This window comes from Ostrinia nubilalis, chromosome 4, assembly GCF_963855985.1.
Source record: "Ostrinia nubilalis chromosome 4, ilOstNubi1.1, whole genome shotgun sequence".
NCBI lineage: Eukaryota > Metazoa > Arthropoda > Insecta > Lepidoptera > Crambidae > Ostrinia > Ostrinia nubilalis.
Window position 1 is genome coordinate 11,901,369 of NC_087091.1, and position 18,812 is coordinate 11,920,180.

The 18,812-nt window shown below is 32.8% G+C and overlaps 2 long non-coding RNA genes across 2 annotated transcripts; one reads left to right on the plus strand and one right to left on the minus strand.

Moving 5' to 3' along the window:
• Positions 1-8,407: 8,407 nt before the first annotated feature.
• LOC135071128 (uncharacterized) lies at positions 8,408-14,412 on the minus strand. Its single transcript, XR_010257213.1, has 3 exons — positions 14,176-14,412; positions 13,473-13,564; positions 8,408-13,187 (listed from the first exon to the last, which is right to left on the minus strand). It is a non-coding gene; the product is annotated as an uncharacterized LOC135071128 (long non-coding RNA).
• Positions 14,413-14,522: 110 nt separating this feature from the next.
• On the plus strand, positions 14,523-17,312 carry LOC135071126 (uncharacterized). The gene is made up of 4 exons (XR_010257210.1): positions 14,523-14,842; positions 15,029-15,182; positions 16,557-16,752; positions 17,161-17,312. It is a non-coding gene; the product is annotated as an uncharacterized LOC135071126 (long non-coding RNA).
• The last annotated feature ends 1,500 nt before the right edge of the window (positions 17,313-18,812 follow it).

Genomic DNA, 18,812 nt, shown 5'->3' on the forward strand with positions numbered 1-18,812 from the left:
TTATGGTCCATTAAATAGAGATTAACTTTCAGTATGGGACGAAAAATAAATAAACTGTCAGTAAAAAGTTATGACTGTATGAAAAATTGTAGTAGTTTACGCGCTAATCTCAGGAACTACTGGTCCGATTTGAAAAATTCTTTTTGTTATGGATAGCCCATTTATCAAGGATGGTTTTAGGTTATATAACATCACCCTACAACCAATAGGGGCGGAGCAGCGACCACCCGACCATAATTCCAATATTGTTGTCTTTCTTCTGAGTTTTTTTTTCTTTTAGCGAGAATCTAACACGGCACACTAAGCGACATGACATAATATGCATAGATTAATCCGAAATGTGCGATGGATAGAATGATATCAAGAACATTAATTTTCAGATGAAAAGGTAAAAACATGACTTTTCGGTGCAGTCCTGTTGTCCCCCCTGCTTGGCCCCCCTGGGGGAGCCAACAGGATTTCGAAATCCTGTTGTCCCCCCTGGCTAGGGGAGACAACAGGACTGGATTTTCAATCAATGATTTGAGGACTGTTGTCCCCCCTGGCAAACATTGAGTATTTAAATTTTTATAACTTTTAAGATGAACTGAAAATGGAGTACCTGACTGAATGCCATACTTATTGCCAAACTAAATACCTAAACGTATGTCAAATAATAATTAACATTTAGTTAACGAAAAAAAAAAAAGTTGTTGGTACCAATACTATTTCTGACTATTCCAAAATCTGCTTTACTTGCTTTTACAAATCTTTATGAATTATCCCTACTAAATAATATTAAGTCAATGCGAAAAACTTTATCTGTCTCGTCGTTTCAGCCGAAAGACGTCCACTGCTGGACAAAGGCCTCCCCCAAGGCCTCCCCCCCTTTATCTGTCTGTCTGTTACGAATTCACGCCTAAACCATTGAACCGATTTTGATATTTGGTAAAGAGATAGTTTTAAGTCCCGGAAAAGGACGTGGGATAGTTTTTATGCCAGTTTTTGAAACAGGAAGGCGCTCTTATATTTTCTTCTGTGACAGACAAAATTTTACGCAGACAAAGCCGTGGGTAAAAACTAAGTTAAAGCTAAAGGTATGCTATTCTCATGTATAAAAAATATTATCTTCTGTAAAGTTTACTAAAAATCCGTTTAGTAGTTTTTAAATACGTGAAAGAGTATCAAACATCCATACTCACAAACTTTGACATTTATAATATTAGTAGGTAGGACGCTAAAACTGCATAATTTTAAATTAATCACAATATTCAACACTTGCTCAGTGATTCAACTAGCGGCCGCCCGCGACTTCGTATGCGTGGAGTCCGTTTTACCCCCTTATGTGTGGAATTTCGTAAAATCCTATTATATCCTTTGTATTATTTCATATCCTTAAATAAATAGTTAAATAAAATCCGGTCTTGGCAGATGTCTACACTCGATAAGGATCCTACCTGCCAAATTTCAAGTTTGTAGGTGTCAGTATCGGCACCAACACCTTATTTTTTTCGTTATCTAAATGGTAATTATTATTTAACAAACGGTTAGGTATTCAGTTTGGCAATTTGGCATTTAGTCAGGTACTTCCAGTATTTAAAAAATTTTTTGGCTTTTAAATCATGTTTGCCAGGGGGGACAACAGTCCTCAAATCATTGATTAAAAATCTAGTCCTGTTGTCTCCCCTAGCCAGGGGGGACAACAGGATTTCGAAATCCTGTTGGCTCCCCCAGGGGGGCCAACCAGGGGGGACAACAGGACTGCACCGACTTTTCATTCAGTCTTAAACTTTTTACTGACAGCATATTTTTGATTGCGGTTTGGTTATAATGAATCAGTATTTAGTAGACTATTTTACTACATACGAGGGTGGTCTGAAAAGTTTCCGACCTAACATAGATACAAGTTTTTTTTTCTTAAAATTTATTTTTCTTTTTCTACATAGTCTCATCTACAGTAATTAGTCGGCGCCAAAACTCGGATTTATTGCGCCTAAACTGCGCCAACAGAGCATTGGAAATGTTCATTCGAACACGTCGTTGGTCTGACGTTAGCAAACGCGGCAGCCAACGCGCGGACAGCTTTCTCATGCCTAAATCTTGATTTAATATGTGACAAACACGTTCTTTGGACATTTTCATTGCCTCTGCTATCTCTCTCACTTTAATTCGGCGGTCGTCGAACACCATTTGGTGAACTTTAGCGATGTTATCGTCAGTAGTTACAGTTTTTGGACGTCCCGAACGTTCATCATCTCCCAAGCTCTTACGGCCACGTTTAAATTCGGCTGCCCAAAATTTTACTGTGGTAAATGACGGTGAAGAGTCCCCGTACACAGAATCTAACTCATCTTTGATTTGCGTAGGGGTATTCCCTTTCAAAAACAAATATTTTATGACAGCTCGATACTCGATTTTTTCCATTTTCACAAAAATACTCACATCGACTCACTCAAACGACTTTCAAATAAAAACCGCGCGTCAAAAATGGCTGAAACTTTGAAGTGTTGCTGTCAAAAGATGCACAATTACATTCCCTGACTTTAATTGATGTGTGCTGCCATCTTCACGTTGAGGTCGGAAACTTTTCAGACCACCCTCGTAGGTGGTGGTTGACATTTGGACCACACTCCATACATTTTTGGTCATTGTCCTTTATGAATGGTCCCAGAAAAGTATTTAATTTTTACTGATCTGGCGATTGGGACCGCGGTCCTAGCTAGTTGATTGCGGTCCCAGTTGGCGGAAAGGTTTCCGCGGGTCGGGTATCACTCATCCATCAGAGATTCGTAAATCTAATTAATCTATTTAATTACCACAGATAAATCATATTTTACTAACTAAACTTAGGTACATACATACAACATAGTTACACATGACTAATATTACAGTGATCGGTCGGGTCTAATATCATCACAGTCATCACTCATTAAATATAAAACTATAATTTAGAGACAAAATAAATATTTAAGGAACTTTACCACTAAAATAACAATTACTGAGTTTCTTGCGCTGCTTCTTCTCAGCACTGACCCATTTATTGTCCCGAAGCAGTGGTAGGGTTAATATTGGGACGTGTAAAAGCGCTTTTTTAACCCATTAACGCCCAAATCAAAACTACTGTCAATTTCACATAGCCAATGTTTATTTTCTTTATAAAAATACTTTAGAAATAATACTAAACAGGAAGAAATTCAAAAACAAAATCAGAAGTTAGGTTTTCAGGGGTGTACTAAGTTTAGTACAATGGGCGCTTATGAGTCATATTGAGCAAAGTCTTCTCCACCCTGTCACAGTGTTTTCAGGCACTTTCAATAAGCTGTTTTGACTCTATTGAAACACACAGTAATTTTAAGCTGTCAAATCAGCTTGTTTGCTGGTTTATTTTGATTATAACCATTATTTCATATTTTTTCTCCACCAACTAGAGCAAGACTACCTACTTTTATTTATCTTTTATAGGTCAAATATATGCGTACTATGTATTTACGAAATGCTAGCTGATCTAAGCGACTATATGGGCTTACTATGCAGTGCAGACTGCATGCATTTGAAATTGTCATGTCCACCATATAAGCGAACAAGACCCATCCACCGCTTTTTTTTCTTTTATCTCAATTTGGTAAAGTTCTATAGACTAGCCATCTGATCTACCCCACTGATCTTCTTATTATACTGGAGCTGGACACCCTGTGGTGCCTAACTCAACTTTTTTTTCTCAAGAGACCCCATATAATGACCTTTCCCAATGGTTCTAAAGCATCAAAATGTGTTCCAATAGTACCCACATTATTATCTTTCAATCAATACTAATAAAATTATTTTTGCCTTGTCGAATCTGTCTCTAGGCTTTTTGTGAAAATCTTTATAAGTAATCAAAGGATACCGTTTGGTTCTCTTTTCACGTGTGGTTCCAAAAACTATGTAACTAAGTCTCTTTAGGTCGACAAACAGCTCGTAATTGGGAAAACAATATGTTTCTTTTTGTTGTCTGTAACCCCATAAATAAAGAGCCATGTTATCAAAAAAAGAAAACAATGATTACACATAAAAACTATGAAGAAACAAGTAAACACTCTAATATTAATGCCGTTATTGTACTATTTTACGTAACATGTCAAGCGCCCATTGTACTAAACTTAGTACAGCATCACTTTGGGAGTTATAGCATGAAAAAAAATCCATGAAATGAACTTATCTAGGTATTTTTTATTAGAATATGTTGTTATCTAATACACAAACAACATATTTGGTATTTTGTGTAACTTAAACCTTGCATAAAAAATTATCAAGTACCCACTAGAGGATACGAAAAAATCACTGAAACGAAATCGCAAAATACCCCCTTAAGATCGTATAATTATGGTCTGTTTCATCTCAGGATATAATGCATAGACCTTTGTTTACTGATTGGAATTATTTCCAGAGTAAAAATACCCACTAAATCAGATTTATCGTAACTTAAAGTTGTGTACTATTTATTGTACGGCGGGCGTTAATGGGTTAAAGCCTATTTGCAAAAATAAATGAATTTTATGATTTTTTTTAAATTTTATTTTTTTTATTTTATTATTTCGTAAAGCTTATAATCAGTTCAATTATTATCACAGATCAATCATCATTTAAAAATTTAAGTAGGTACACTTTGCGTATAGAAATCTGGTGATCCAAATTCTTATCGGGTATCACTGATCACTTATTCAATAAAAAATATAATTTGAAGACAAATTATAATATAAGGAACTTTAACACTAAAGTAACAATCAATATACTTCGTAAAACTAATTAATCAGTTCAATTAATATCACACATCGATCAACTTTTAATAACTTAGTAGGCACACTTTATTTATACAGGGTGTTAGGTAAATGGGTATATGAGCCGACACTAGCCCATGTTAACATGGGCATATAAATGGTATGGTGAAGTCAGAAATTTGATATCATCATTTAAATTTTTTAAATTTTCATACAAAATAAATTTTATAAAATCTGATTTGTATGAAAATTAAAATAATTAAAATGGAGATATCAATTTTCTGACTTCACCATACCATTTATATGCCCATGTTAACATGGGCTAGTGTCGGCTCATATACCCATTTACCTTACATCCTGTAGAAATGTGGTGATCCACGTTCTTATCGGGTATCACTCATCACTTATTCAATAAAAAATATAATTTTAACATAAGGAACTTTGCCACTAAAATTTAATAACAATCAATATACCTACCTCTTAAAACTAATTAATCAGGTACCTATACTTTACTGTGCTTTACTGTGTAAAAGAATACAGGTGATCCACGGTCGGGTCGGGTATCACTTATCACTCTCTTAGTAAATCTAATTAATCAATTTCATTATCACAGATAAATCAAAATTTAATAACTTAACATAGGTACCTACATAATTAATACAGTGTGAGTCACGTTAAAGTGTACATATGAAAATAGATGAAACTAGACCTATTTTTATCGACAAAAAAGAGGTCAAAAATTTTTGGAGATTTTTTTTAATTTTTTATAGAATTTTTTTTCTTCCAATTACTTATTGTAAAGAAAACGTAATAACTTTTAAACTAAGCGGTATATCCTGATAAAATAAACACAGTAATAATGCTAAATAACAAGCGATACTAAAAAAATACATAAAATACACAAAAAAGGCCAACAAATAATAAAAAATGATACTTTTAAAAAAAAAATCTGCTTTTAAATTCGTGTTTTTTTGGTTATTTGATAAATTTCTCCAAAAAATGCCCATATAACCGGTGGTTTTTATTACTTTGTATTATTCTCTATCGTAATACCTTCGTAAAACCAAAAATCGCATGTCTCTATCCCTATCACAACGTTTGCAATGATCGTTTGAATTAAGCCTCTCCGGGCGCGCCATTCAACGCTTCGTTAACAACGAAACTGAAAATGGCTCTAGATTTGTAATTTTGATAAAGACAAGTTAGATTTCAAATAAAAACAAAATATTTCGAAGTAAAATAAGCATTTTAGTTAAAATTAAAGTTGTCTCTACCTGTAGCGGAGAATAATGTTGTGGCAGGCCTTTGTTCAAACGATCATAGCAAATGTTGTGATAGGGATAGAGACATGCGATTTTTGGTTTTACGAAGATAATACGATAGAGAATAATACAAAGTAATAAAAACCACCGGTTATAGGGGCATTTTTTGGAGAAATTTATCAAATAACCAAAAAACACGAATTTAAAAGCAGATTTTTTTCAAAAAGTATCATTTTTTATTATTTGTTGGCCTTTTTTGTGTATTTTTATGTATTTTTTAGTATTGCCTGTTATTTAGCATTATTACTGTTTTTATTTTATCAGGATATACCGCTTAGTTTAAAATTTATTACGTTTTCTTTACAATAAGTAATTGGAAGAAAAAAAATTCTATATAAAAAAATAAAAAAAAAACATCTCAAAAAAATTTTGACCTCTTTTTTGTCGATAAAAATAAGTCTAGTTTCATCTATTTTCATATGTACACTTTAACGTGACTCACACTGTATAGCTACACACATTACTAATAATACAGTGAACATTGGTCAGGGCTAGTATCACTCATCACAGTCATCAATTAATATTAAAATATTTCTTAAAACTAATTAATGAATTATGACAGTACAGAAGTAACCTATCATACTTGATTAAAATATTTATAATAATAACCAGATCTTATATTTTCAGTTGTATTTTAATTTATAGAATAAATAACGCAGTGAGGTAATACTTTAGTACTACTACTTTGCTTTTCGATTGTCATTTCTAGATCATCATAAGTAAGCCATTCTGATTCTCCTACATTGCAGTGAACTCTGTAGTGTTTTTTAAATTCTAAAAACTCGATCACACATGGATTATTGAACGTTTTGTCAAAAAAAGTTAAATTGTGGGGAAATTTTTGGAGTTCGCATTTTATGCTTCTTTCGGCATCTGGAGAATTTAGCTCAATAGCAATGAATTGTGAAAATTGATATATGTAAAAATTGTACCCGTCACAACATTTTTCTGTGCACTTGTACATTTGTGTCATGCACTCAAGTGCAGCTTTCTCTAAAACCTGTGGCCCCGATTCAAGTATTAACTCAATATTGATGGGTACAAACCCTGTACATCTTTTATAGCCTGACCAGGAACATAAAAACCCTGGCATAGAGGCGCGTCAATTGCATTTGATAGTGCAACACTGAGTACAGTCGTACCTGTGTTAAATTAATAGGTTAACTTTATATCAGGATTCAGGATTACGGACTAATTTGATATTTTCATAAATTAACGAAAAAATATTATTATAGGTAGGTAGGGGAGAGGGGGGCAGCTTTGAACAATTTTCATACTTTATTGAATATCTTCCAAATTTGAACGATTTCATTAATTTTTTCTTCCTAGATAGAGGTCATGGTTATCACACAACAAAATAATGATGTTCTTCTTAATTATTCATGAACGCTTATTAAGATATTTAGATTTTTGCACAGACCTGTAAACGTTCAAAACTGCCCCGTAGTCGGGGCAGCCTTGAACACGCCTGGGGCAGTTTTGAATTAGTATTTTTTTCAATGAAATAAAACTGAATATTTATGAATGTGTATTTTTAAAATAATTAATAAACAAAATTTTAAATGATCAGTGTCATTTGGGATCAATTTAACATGTTTATTTTATTTTACATCACTCTGTACAAAGTAACACAAAACTTAGGGATATTATTTTAAAAAAAAGTAAATATAAGATATATCAATTAACTAAATACTAATAAACTTTCTGTTTAATGACACATCAAAGACAAAATTGCATAATTAAAAAAATATCAATCAACTACTAAAACTAGCTTTTGCCCGGACTTCACCCAGCTTGAAATTTTATCTGTCACAGTAAAGCAATCTGCTTATTTTTTATGTAAAAACCTTCTACGAAGTATTAGAAAACTTAAGGTTTCATATTACCACTTAAAAAAGAAAATTTATAAAGTTCAAAGGTGCCCCAACCATTTCGTTCAAAGCTGCCCCATGGGTATATTTCCAGAAAAAAACATAAATTTAATATCGGAACATACTTTTATATCGCAATTTCTTATCAAATCTTCATTGAAACTATTTAAACTTCCATATAGTAAACAAACCACTCACTATTTTATAAAACTACGTCCACAAAATCCTTAGACCCAAAATAAAAAAGTGCGAAATTGGCAGTCAAAAACAAAAAACCACTTTTGCCGGTTATCCTACAGTTAGATATTAAAAATGAGATGTGACGGCTATGCGCATCAGTGCTGGCAATATAAATTATGATTTATACCATTGTAGCCTAAACCAGTGATTTTTAAATTCATTTGTTCTAAGCTGCCCCTGTCCAAAGCTGCCCCCCTCTCCCCTACATAATCTGGTTTAAATAAATTAAATGAAACCATCAATCGAGCTGGTAGGATTTATTTTATTATTCATCAATAATCAAATTCAGAACTTGAATATTCAACTGCAATGTCTGCTCATGAACGCTTCAAACTCGGTACTTCTTTCCCAATTCCATAAAATTCAACACGAAAGTGACAAAAAATTTTAAAATAGGTAGTTGAAACAAACCACAGCTAATTTTCATAGTGGACTGTACTATACGATAAACATGTCAGTCAATTTGACAACCTTTGTCGGAAACATTATTCAATGAAAATATTGTCCGAACCCTTAATATTTCTCTTCGACAAATACTTTAACACATTGTGAACCACTTTTCTTTCACGACTATAAAAAGATTTTAGCAATTTAATTCACAAAATCAATTGCGCACATTTTTATTAAAGTTTGTTTACACTTTGACAGCAATAGACTGACATGCAGGGTGACATGTCAATGAAGTTTTCAGTTACTGTTGCCATTAAAAGAAATTAGTACCATTAGTTTTCCGCAACATGGCGAGGGTTTTTATGTTCCTGGTCGGGCTATAATACTCGAGTTGTTTACAGTGCACAGAAAATCTGTACAGTTTTTTGTCCATGTCGTTTTACAATAGCTGTAACTAAGATATTTATCTATGATGTAAGTTACGTTGCATTCACAGTTTACTGTTGAAGATTCAAATTTGAAGTGTAAGTTTAATAGATTATTCCTAATATCTTCAATGTCCGGCCGATTTAAAATCAAAGAAATAATTAAATTAGAAAAAAGGTCACTACTACTTTTAAAAACCTGTAGTATATTTTTCTTTATAGTGCATATTACTGCAAACAGATGAGCAACACTGTCAAACGCACAAGTGTTATATATACAAAAAGAACCGCTAATGTTGGAGCCATTCTTCAGTAAAGTTATATCGTGAGGTTTTAATGACATTGATATTTCTTTTTCTTCGAACTGGCTTTCATGTTGTTTAGGGGTTTCAATGAAAATTTCTGGTAATAAATAATCAATAATGTCATTTTCTTTTTCTTTTTCATTTTCTTTTATTCGTTTTATAGTTTTACACTTTTTTTTTGCGTACCCTCTCCAGTTTTCTATATATGATGGCTTATTTGAAAAAATTGAATCTTGTGAAAACGAATCGCGGTCTGTGTTTTTTCTTTTTTTTTGGCGAGATCGTGCTGTCGTTTTGCTTTTAGGTTCAAAAGAACTACTTATTTTTGGAATATTTTTTTTGTTCATATTTGTTAACGCTAGCTTTACTTCACCGGAAATATAATTAAAATGTCGCATCAGAAATAAATCGATTCGTACGCGGTTATTATTTAAAAGCAAACATTTGATATTTTTGAAATAGCTTTCTGAATTGCTAGATGACGGTCTTGTTTTATTGGAATTGAAGTGTTTTATCAAAACATTTGACCACATGGGCAACTTTTTTAATAAACGCGTCAGTAATTTTATTAAATCAGGGAAAAAGTATGGATTGGGATGTTTGCTGTCTTTGTCTTCTGTTAGATCGATATAAAGTTTTTCTTTGGCAACCTCGTCTAAAAACCATAAGTCTAATAAGGATTCTGAATTTATTTCGTCATCTTCATTGTTATTAATTATATCTGATGGAGTTGAGTCGATAATTATATCATGTTTTTCGGAATCATGTATTTGGTTTAAGGTCTCAATAGCTTTTTGACATCGATTGCTTTCGAAATTGTTCAACGCAATGATAATAATGCTGGTTAAAATCTTTTTCACTACTTTATATTCTGAGCTGTTTTTAATTGAAATTATACATTTGATATAAAAGTACTTAACATGTGTTTCAACGGTATCAAAAATCTTTTGATCGTGTAAAGTTTTGATAAAATGAGAGGTGTCCAGTCGCAAAAATGATTTTGGAAATTCTGCATCTATTACGCCTTCTAAAATTTTGAAACAATTTTGCAAATAATGTTCAGTACTTGTAAATTGTGTGAATGTCTCCACTAAGGCTTTTATCAGGGCACTTGAATCATCTGTCACAATTTCGTCAGGGTATTTTGGTAGACTTTTTTTCCACGTTTGCAGCCAAGTTGCTATTGTTTCCGCCGTATGAGACGTAGAAATCATTTGGCAGAGTGGTACACTGCTGCCAAAATCATTATATGCCATAATTATATATAAGAACAAATGTTTTTTCTTCATATTTTTAATAAAATCATTAACTTGTGGTGGACGTAACATTTTGAATATCGATCCAGTAGCATCTAAAGAAATAACAATTCTATTCACTTGTTCTAAATATTTTAAAAAAAAAGTTATTTGTAAATTGTTCCAATAATATAAAATAAATGGGCACAATGATATATATTTTATAAAATGTTTGAAAGGAGGTGTCTCACTCATTATCCATAACGACAGTAAAACATTATCGTGAAATAAGCTCTGTGATTTATCTCTTTTTTTCAACTGTCTTAGTGCATTTACACTTGGCAAAAAATAAGGCGAGTCAGAGTTGGTTTGACATATAGTATCATTCGCTAGTGAATTTCTTACTTCAATTGCACTTTTTTCTGACAATTGTTTTGCTAGTGTTTGTGATTTATAACCTGTCATTCTATACCTTTTATTTGAACTGTGCTTAACATCTGGATTTCTGTGTCTAATGATAGGGTAAGTGCGTTAGTTTTCGTCCAATTATCGGAGTTGCCAACTTTGTGATGCGAAATGAATATCTTAAAATACCCTTACTCATATGTATCATATGTCATTTTAGTCCTTGTATAGTCTACTTTACGTTAATATTATATGACAATAAGTAAATACCACGGGTTTTTTTATAAAAAATATTTTATGCAAAAGAGGCGATTTCACTAGTTTTCGTCCAAAAAAATCAGTTTTCGTCCTAGTGTACGCTAGTTTTCGACCACTGTGTAGAAAAAAGGGTGCAGTTGAATTATTAACTTAAAACCAATTCTACAATATAGTAACTATGGATTGTGGTATATCATTTGAAAGGTAATTTTGCTAGCTTTCAAATGATATCAAAAAGATTTAAATAAGTTTCTTACCTAAATTTAGGATAATATTGCAATAGGTCGAAGGATAAATGGACGAAAACGAATCTACAGGAATAGCTAATTTTGGTTTTCGTCCACCCCAGTGCTTGCTCATGACGTCATGGACGAAAACACAACAACGTTTAAAGCTGTTTTTTGTTTTCGTCCACATCTTTTTAACGGTTTTTATGGGTTTATCACTGTTAAAAAGTGGACGTAAACTAAAATGTTTAATGTAATAGCAATAAAGGTCATATTGGAAGAAAAAACATTGTATTTTGTAGGTCCATTGAAGTAAAATGATTATTAAAAATATTAACTAGGTGTCAGGGTTTCCGTCCACGTGGACGAAAACCAAAATCTTACAAAATTGTTATGCTAGTATTAGTCCACTTAATTATCTAAGATTTCTACACAAAAACTTTAATAAACCCTTAAAATAGTGTTTATTATGCTAATAATTAGACATACGTGCCAAAAACATTACGTAAAGTAGCTAAAACAGTAATTAAACATATCATGAAAATTCCCTACCGGCACGTTTTTTTTCTAACTTGACGACGTTTTCCATTCACCTGTGTGCAGCAGTAACTTCCGTAGATTTTTTTGGAGTTATTACTTGTCAAATTACATTTTCATGCAGGCAGAACTGTTACTTAGATATTATAGATTGTAACAAGTCCAAACTTGCACGGAAAGCTAGGTTTGTATTCTAATTTTCCGTATTTGTTTGTGGCAAGTCGGTCAAATGGACGAAAACAGGAGCTGGACGGAAAACCGGCGCAATTACCCTACATTGCATTTCTGTAAAATTTTCTGTCTTATTTTTCATGATTATTTCAATTTTAGCTTTACACTCACTATAATTACAACGACCTTTGCAAACAACAACTGTTTTATCTATTACCTGTTTTACAATATTGGATTTAAACACCCAAAAGCAATTTAATTTTGTATTTTTCCATATGATTTCTCTAACAAAATCCGTCCATTTATTTTTTTGTAGCGATCGTCGCCTTTGAAATAAGCTGCCAGAGGAATCTGATCGTTTCGTTATATATATTATAGGTTCAATCTTTTTCCAAAAATGTGAGTCAACATAAAAGTTAAAAGATTCATATGCATCAGTCTGGTTTGTATAATCACTATCGTCTTCATTTTGATTTAGTACTGTGCTTAAGTTATCTGATCTTGATTCTGAGTCAGAAAATTGAGAAACTTGAGAAAGAGGTTTGTTAACATCATTATCAAAGAAGTAATTATAGTTTTTTTTTAACGAACAATAAATTGCTTTGCACGACAAACGATACTTAAAAGCATCTTGAAGATCGGAGTATAAAGCGCGGTTTTCTTTATTATTGGGAGGTACAAAATTTCCTATCCTACTTTTATATTTTTGGAAAACTTGTCTTTGTTGCTCCAGGTCTACACTTAGCTTTCGACCCCGATGTTTTCCTAAAGACTTATTATTCCTAGCTAATAGAATCAACAAAGTTATAAAAAAAAAAGATAATACAATACAATATAACAAAAGCGGCAGAAACATTTTAAAAAAATAATGTAACTAAAATTACAGAATAAAAACTAACAACATGAATTGTAATAAAAACTCGTAAATCATTCTTAATTAATGGACTAATCTTGTTATTTTACTTGCTTGACTGTTTTCACTGCGAAGTGCACCATGACAAAAAGGCGTCTCATAGTATCTTCATCCATAAGAAAATCAGCAAACATCAGAAAGTAGTTATGGATCTGTAATAATATCCAACATTAAAATCATATAAAACTATTAACAAATATAAAAAAACGGTCACTACAATTTATTATTAAAACTGGGCTGCGTTAAGAGGGTTAGTCTATTTTGTGGCTAATCACTCACATGACTGTCCTTGGAGACTACATTCCCCAAAAAAAGTAGTTATCATTAGACCTGACATCATTAGGTTGCATTGTCATCTGAGTTACATTTATGTACAGTCGAATTCATAAATAATATGACAGTTTTCTTTGAATATTAATAATTGAAATTGGTCATACCTTAAAACTCTCGCAACTTTTCCACGGACATGATTATTTGTAGCCTTATTGTTGTCAATCTACCTCCGGTGTCAGTAGCTTATTTGAGTCACCTGTATAATCATAATTAAAAATAAGTGTTTCTTCTGTTACCTTATTCAATATTTTGGTAATATCTAGCACAGTAGGTAGGTACTTAAAAGTACCGAACTTAATACTGAATGAACTAAAAGATCAAGAGAAAATCCTAAGAAAAGTCAATATTATTTGTTTTTACAAGAAATATTATTATGGTAATACAATTATTGCTTGCTTTTTTTTTTAATTTTCACAGTTTGAGTTACACAATAATTACCTACAATGGTAGTGCTGACTGCTGAAAGTCTTTCTAAATAAGTAGTATTTCTCAATAATATTAACTATCGAATGTAAATCTGTACAAGTTCCCCTTTAACTGACATTCTACTATCAGTACTTGCTAGAGTTACATATTAAAATAATTTGAAAATTATAAAAGAGAAAAATATTATAAATAGAGAAAATTATAAAGGAAGAGCAGTCGCCGGCCCGGTAATCCCGGAATTCCCGCCAAGGCAGTTCGATTTTTTCAAGTTATTTATAATTTTCAAATTAGTTGTAATCAAGAGATGCAAATCTTAACGCTAAAAATTAAATAATTACCTACCTACCTACATTAAAATAATTTTCAATTAATTCCACTTACCGTAGCTCATGGCCGTAGCTCGTCAGTGTGACAAAGGAATTTATTGACAATTTAAAGTCAGTTTTAATTAAAATGTCTGTACAATTCGTCCTTCGTTTGAAACACATTAAAAAAAACTGCTGTTTAGGATTATTATTATGTAGTTTAGAATCCATCTAACATATCACAAGTCACAAATACGATAAATCCAATGTGTTGTGTGAACTTGTGTTTGTTTGACTTTGTTTGTAAAAAAAATTTTTTTTTTTTTTTAATATAGTTTTTCACGGCTCTGGGTGCAAGCCCTTTTAAGCCAGTCTTTGAAGTCCGTTGAACTTTTGTTTGAATTTGACACATCACATCTGTGTTTGACTTGACACTTCACTGAGTTCACTTCACTGCACTGATGCACAGCACTGATGATTCCAACTGATTCACTGATATTCTCTTCTCAAATAGTTCCCAGAGTTGAAACCACGAAAGTATATAAGGGTTTGAAAAGTTTCGGATCCTTCAGGAGCTCGTCCAACGACTCTGGTACACGTTCACAAATAGATTGAAGGTCATCGATCATGACCAGTCTCTGAACTCCAAAACTTCTACATTTCAAGATTATGTGTTCCAAATCAGCAAGCTCTTCATTGCAATATGTACATTCAGGGCTCGGAATCAAGTTGAGCCTCTTCAGGTGAGTGGGAGCGTGGCAATGGCCAAATCTCAGCCTATTTATGATGGTTATAAACTTCCTGTTATCTATATTCTCATTCCTCCGATGGTACCAAGGTTTGGCGGGCGGGCTTCCTTGGATCTTAGCATACCATTTTCCCTTTTCCATACTAGTAATTGTCCAGTACTCATGCCATATCTTTTTCAGGTCTTGATTGATTGCGGCTTGATAGTCAGTGTGAGGTAACTTCAACAACGTAGAATGGTCAACATCAAAGCCATTCCTTGCAGCCAGATCAACAATTTCATTCCCCCTGATGCCACGGTGCGATGGTACCCAAAGGAAGAGCAGTGTCTTACCAGTAAGTCTATATATGTTATTAATTAATTTCTTAATATCATAAATTATATAATTCAAATTATATTTACAAGAGTTATTTTCCAGAGCTAGTAATACGCTTTTAGAGTCAGTTAGAATAATAATATTGTCAGATGGTGGATTACATGTACAGATATGTTTAAGTGCTAAGAGGATAGCATAACTTTCTGCAGTAAAGATACTACAGTGGCTTTCAATTTTATGACTTTGAGTAAGTTTAAGTTGTGGATCATAAAATGCAGAGGTTACTCTATTCTCTTTCTTTGAACCATCTGTGTACACTTTATAATAAGACTTATTTAGAAATTTATTAAGATCGATTTGATTGGTGATCTTTTCTCTTAAAATAGTGAAATTTTTTACAACAAGATCTTCATAATTAACTTTATACATGGGCCATGGCTTATCTTTATACATATTTACAGTGAGAGACTCTATATACAATGCAATTCTTAGTAAGGCTGGAGTGCGTCCAGATATTAACTCATTACCTGTAATTGGAGGAGGAGGAGTAGAGCACATTTGGGATGATAAGGGAGGCATGATTCTATCTAGTACTGGTTTGTTGGTTGAAGTTATTAGTTTAAGGCAAAAATTTCCTGCTAGTTGAATACGTCTCAGTACTAAAGGTGGAATGCATGTTTCACATTGCATAGCAATGATAGGAGTTGAACACATAGCTCCTGTTATTATTCTAAGTGCTTTATTCTGAATAACGTCTAATTTTTTTAGTAGGGTTGGGCTACAGTTCATATATGCCAAAGTACTATAGTCGAAATGACTGCGTACTAAACTCTTGTATAACATTGATAGAATCTTGGGATCAGAGCCCCAACTTACACCAGCTAGTGAACGCAATATGTTTAAAGCCTTAGAAGAGTTGCGAATTAGAAGCTTGATATGACTTTCAAATGTGAGTTTTTTATCTAGACACACTCCTAAAAACTTTTTTTCCTGAATCCATGGAAGAGGATTATTATTATAATAAATATTAGAATTACATTCATTATATTTTTTCGAGAATAACATAACGCCGCTCTTATTGGGACTAATATCAAGTTTTAATTTACCAGAATAAAAATTATGAATTTCAACTAAAGCTAGGTTTAAACTATGCACAGCAGTATTTACATTTTTATTTACAGTATAAATTAATAAATCATCAGCAAATTGTAAAAATTTTATATCCCTTTGTGTTAAATACTTATTAATTTGACTAGTGTATAAATTGTACAATAATGGCGAAATCGTAGCACCCTGCATTGTGCCTTTATATACATATCCGGGTCCATGAATAATGTTATTAAATTTTATATACATTATTCTTTTGTACAAAAAATTGAAAATCCATTTACAGACTACCCCGGGTACTCCAATATCACATAAGATGGCTATTAAAATTGAGGGGACCACGTTATCGAATGCGCCCTGTACATCAAGGAAGACACAAGCTGTTGCAGAGTGACTGTCAAGAGAATTCCTAACATCTGAGACCAATGCTGTAAAACTTTCTGCTGCACTTCGGCCTTTCCTAAATCCGAATTGTTCATTTGGTAAGATATTATTTGATTCGACATAATAATCTAATCTTGTCTTTAACATGCACTCAAATACTTTACCTATACATGAAGACAGAGAAATTGGTCGATAAGAGTTACAGTCATCAGGAGGCTTATCTGGTTTAAGTATAGGAATGACACATTGAGTCTTCCATGAGTCTGGGATGACCTGTGTTTGCCATAGTAAATTAAAAATGTAGAGTAAAAGTTTTTTGGCATTAATATGTAGGCGACGAATAACTTCATAAGGAATGTTGTCTAAACCAGGAGTAGTGTTCCTACGAGACTGCAGAGCAGTCATAAACTCTTCCCAAGAAAAATGTTGAGACAAAAAAGCTGCTTTTTCATCACCAATTTGAGAGAAATATGTTTGCAATAATGAATTATTTACTTGTTTTTCAGGAGGAGATAGAGGAGAATATTTCTCAAAAAAAGAGGGAATCCATTCATCATTCTTCGGCAGTTTGGGAATTGAAACACGCTTAAACCTCTTCATATAGTTCCATACTGTACTAACAGGAGTATATCTATTAAAAGATTCACATAAAGATTTCCATCCAGTTTTCTTTTTTTCCTTAAGAGTTAGTTTTTTAGCAGCATCCAATTTTTTATATGCAATGTAGTTTTCAATGCTTGGATTACGTCTATAAAAATTTAAAGCATCTTTACTCTTTTTAACTGCACTATTACACTCATCATCCCACCAAGGTACAGGCTTTTTCATTATATTGGGAGAGGTTTTGACTACTTTAGGTACGCATTTGTCTCTAATACTAATTAAATTATTATAAAAATCGTCATAAATTATTAATGGATCTGTATTATCTAAATTAATATTAACTACCATGTTTTCTGTTTCAGTATGAAATTTAAACCAATCAGCTTTATTGTAAATAAATTTGTGTACTGGTTCACCTATCTGATATTTATCAACAGAAATCTGGATATCTGTTACAGTGGGATAGTGATAACTTCCCATTGGGTCATCATAGACTTTCCAATCACATAATGGAGCTACTGAAGGGCTGACACATGTTACATCTATAGCCGAAGGATTATGAACAGATCTACCAACAGTGGTTGGCGCCCCTGAGTTGAGGATACAGAGGTCGCTCTCGTCAAATATATTGTAAACTTCGTTACCTCGACCGTTACTAGTAGCACAGCCGAATGCGATGTGGTGAGCATTAATATCACCTGATAGCAAAAGTGGCTTAGGTAGTAAGTTAATAATCTGTTTCAGTTTGCTACCATTGAATCTTGATCTATTTTCTTTAGGTGGTGGACAATATATACATAGAATACTTAAATTACCTATGCCAGTTCGCAGATTAATAGCTACAGGTTGTAGAAAATCATAAAAGGGAAGCTCTATTACTGAATATTTCAAAGTGTCTTTGACTAGGATGGCGACTCCACCCCGGCCTTCTTTTTCTTTACCTATTTTACTAACTAGATTGTAATTATGAATACGAAAAGAACTGTTTTCTTTCAACCATGTTTCGTTTAACAAACATATATCAATATCATTATCAATCAAAAATTTTATAAGTAATGGCTTTTTGTTAATAACACCTTCGACGTTAAATTGAGAGATTCTTATGAAACTTTTGTCCATTTAAAGCCCTTTGAAACTTTTTATAAGAATTTCCTGTATAATAGAACTATTAACTGCCCTCGTTTCGTTGCCAATAGCGACAAGGGCGCCTACAAGGCCCTTGCGAATAAAATCATTGTTTAATATTTCATCTATTAATTGTTCATTGGTAAGTGGTTCTTTTTCTTTAACTTCCATCGAGTTAGTTGAAGTGGAAGAGGTCGCTGTTGAAACCGAGCTAGCTTGTGGCTTCCTTGATGCAATAGATTTTAAGTTAGTTTTAGGAGCAGCCAGTAGCGGAAACTCGCTTATGTAGTTTTTGATAACTGGGCTACTCTTAGTAGCCGCAGCACTGCTGGAGACCATATTAGCGTAAGTTAATTTATTTTTTTTATCTTCCATTTTTTGTTTTTTGACAGGACAGTCCCGTGAAATGGCAAGATGAGCTCCTTGACAG